Source organism: Protopterus annectens, chromosome 5.part0, assembly GCF_019279795.1.
Source record: "Protopterus annectens isolate FY-2018-M chromosome 5.part0, PAN1.0, whole genome shotgun sequence".
NCBI lineage: Eukaryota > Metazoa > Chordata > Ceratodontiformes > Protopteridae > Protopterus > Protopterus annectens.
In genome coordinates this window covers 1,884,986,020-1,884,989,882 of record NC_056735.1, presented here as the reverse complement: position 1 = coordinate 1,884,989,882, position 3,863 = coordinate 1,884,986,020, and positions in this window count along the sequence as shown.

The window sequence follows — 3,863 nt, the reverse complement described above, 5'->3', positions numbered from 1 at the left end:
TGTCTTGTTTGTCACACACTAAAACCTACATACAAATATGTGCATACTAATCTTGACCAACATATATATAACAGTTGCAATATGTCCCCTGCTCTATGCACATATGCAGATGTGAATATATGTGACACATATATATTTCTCTGTATGTGTGTGGCATACACACACAAGGTCCACACTGTTGTAAGTCCCTGGACCTCACAGCTCAACTGTTGGGCCTTGCTGCAACACAAACAGGTGTCACATGTGAACACACACTAACATTAGAGGGGGTATATATAGCTACAAATGCTAGATAAGCATACTAGACTGCTACAGCAGTTGCCAATGCTAAGCTACACTTTAATATGACTATCATGCATGTGTCGCTCTGTCACACCCATGTTTATATAATGGCAGTGCTAATCCCAACAGCCATTATCCACACTACTGTACAGAACACAGATAACATGGATCAGATCGTTGACATTTAATGCTGAGCTACACATTTCACAGGTATGTCCCACTGCCCACAGGTACACACCGTATTGTCCAAAGCAGTAGTTAAGCAGGACATCTGTGCATAGATAAGTACTGCTGCCACATATGAATGGTTCACATTATGTAGACTACTCTTCAAAAACATCTACTACATGCCAGTAAATACGTATGCGTCACATACCTTTCCTTTGTATGATTTGGTATTATTTCTTTTTCTTTTTCCTTTTCTCTGTCTCTCTCTCTCTCTCTCTCTGTCAGTCTCTGCAATAGAGTGATTGAGTTTGTTGGCAGCGATTGCAGCCTGCTTTTGTAGGTATTTGCACATGAACATGTGATGGCCTCTGCACCAGTTAGTGGCCACCATTTGCTAATTGCATGCAGCCTTTTGTGTAGTAATTGCAGTAATCACTGTCATAGCAACCCAGTACTATAAATTGCTAACTCAGGTACGCGTGTTCCTTTCAGCATTCCAAGATGGAGATCATCCTTGTTTGCTGTGGACATCATTGTTTAAGACAGAAGGTTGGTATAGTTCTTATATCAGAAGCCAGGGGTGTAGCCAGTGATTTACATTTTGTACTCAGACCTAAATGTTGCTGCTTCCAGTACACACTTGTCAGTGTAGAAATGTACTCACCCCTCAAAATGCTAACCCAAGATACATGGGAGGATGTACTTTCTTTTCAAATTTTACAATTAACCGCCATACAGAGCTAGTTATTGAGATGTATTGCTTTGGCACAAGAATTGTTTGTGAACTGCTATACTGTGAATATTCATTTACTTAGTTCTAAACAGTTTGTGCTTTTTTAGTGTTGACAGCAGGACACATTTCAGTACTGAGAGTATGCTTACCTACATCCTTGGTAGACCCTGCACACACAGGTATATTCTACATTTGGGTAGGGGTGCAGAAGTACAGAGAGCGTACGTATTATTGTGTGAATGTTATCTTGCTGGACTTACAGGGTTGCTGTGTACATGTTAGTTTATCAAGGCAAGTAGTCTGTCTGCGTAACTCCCAACTGTGGACCTATTCACATGGTAGCCAGAGATTAGCCTGTTATTATTTGTCTGTGAACCACACAGGTCTTTTCAGCACTAGAGCAATGGTATTGTTACAGTTGGTTGCTACCAGTACATGGCTACATCGTTTTATATTTCAGTGTTGTATTCCTACATAAGGGTATGCTTCCGGAACTCCTTCCAAAGCTATTTGCACAGTGTGTAACAGCAGAAAGGCTATGTCTCTGTGTTTCTGCCTCTGCTAGACCTCTCAAACACTCAGGTACATATTTGAACAGACTCAGGGAAAAGTAGAGAAAAAGTCAGGGACACCTTTAAAATATTAGTGCCATTAAGTTGAGACTTTGAGAGAACCAGAGAATATGGATTAATGCACCTTTTCTGAAGTAAAATAAGTGTCTAACTCTTAATTATTGTCATTATTCATTACGTGTAATTCACCATCTTTCTGGCCAAAGTCAGTAGTTTTTGGAGGGATTGAGAGGGACAGAGCTAAATTTTGTTTCAAAATCAGGGACATCCCTGAAAATTAGGGACAGTTGGGAGGTATGGCCAAACAGATATGCCAGTGTTTGTCCTGCTATGATACTGTGTGGGGGTTGTAAAGTGATGGTGTAACATTATTTCCTGCTAGAATGGCTGCTTCTCTTATCACAGTCATGTAAGCCTACAACAACTGTTGGTAAAGATCCACAGAACAAGTTGTGTGGTATGGCATTCCTATTTTTCCTTTACATTCACTCATTCTGATGCATGATATATTTATTTCAGCACCAACTTGTATATCTACTGTGGCTTAGTGGCACTTTATACAGTGTAGTGTGTACAAAGTCCGGGGTGCAAGACTGACAGAGGTGTTTTATTTTGCTGCTGAGCAGAACAAGGGCCCTCAGATACAGAGTGACTAAGGCACTTATAAGCAGTTGTAAGTGGGTTTGCACGGTTTTGCGTGATGCTTAGCAATGCTTAGCTAAGCGCAAACAAGCACACAGTCACGCAAACCCGCTAACTACTGCTTAATAGTGCTTACTCCCGCTAACCCCCGCACTAATTTCTTTGAAAGAAAAGAAAAATGGGGAGATAGGAAAGTGGTGAAAAAGGGGCACAAAGAGGGAAAGACAGTAGGGAAATTTGCTAGAGATGTGCAGGATGGGTGTAGGGAAGGTACATAGCTGCCCGTTTCTTTAACAGCAACAGCTGTGCATATGGAATAAATTTGGAGGTAAATATGAAACCTTTAACCCCTGAGAGAGGGGTGAGGACAATAAAGTATGTTGTAATGCCAATTAAATTACATTTTATGTGTCCAGGGGACATGTGTGCAAAATGGGCAGCTATGTATGGGGCGTAATTTTTTTTTTGGGAGCAGATTGCCCTTTTTCATTTTCAGGTGAGAGTGGAATGTGGGGTAGGGGAAGTAGGTATATTTGGGTAGGTAGGTTGGGGAGGTAAACAGATAAGACAAACAAGATGCATACAGGGGCGAAATATGACACATGTGGTGGGTGAACACCATTGACGGGGAGGGATGTTTGGAAATCGCAAGCCCATGAGCCCACAGATGGCAACAGTGGAACTGAGATCCCCACCCATGGGCAGTCACCACTGCACCTTCACAGCCCAGAGGGTGGCTGTGCTGGGGGCTGTGTAGGAGGGGCAGGCTGACCCGGGAGTTGCGCCACTCGTGCCTCAAGCTGGCATAGAGGTTCTGCAACAGAACACTTGATCTCTCTATGCACTACAGCCCGGACCGTTCGAAGGGTGATAGGTGGCCCTTCTCCACCCACACTTGCACAGGGGGCCCAGCCCCATCCCCTGCAGCACTTCCACCCAAAGGTGGCACAGGGCCAATGGAGGAGGAGGTCCCAGGCTGGGCACCGGACCTGCCGGTGCCAGGTGCCATGGTCAGCTGAGGTGGGACAGGTGGGTCCGCTGGGACCGGCCTTCCCATATGAACTATGTTTTGGAGAATTTAATACAGATTTGGGTTAGTAACAGTCAACAGCATTCCCAGTTAGTTATAACAACATGCAGAAGTATTCCCATTAACCCAACACACCAGAGTTTCAACAGTTGAAAAGCAAGCATAACACATGCATATATAGAACAATAGTGGACATTACAACAACATGCAGGTTTAATTGATGGCAACAGGCCACCAATATTGTGGTATTTGAACAGGGCACATGCATAGAAATGAATGCAAATATTTATAAACCAATAGGACATATGTCCCAACAAATGTTTTGAGATTAGACATACCCATTGAGGTGTGGAATTACATTTTTTATGCACATACAATAGGGTGGAAAAATAGCTCAATTAACAACTTATATATCCTTCTAGTTTACACTACATTC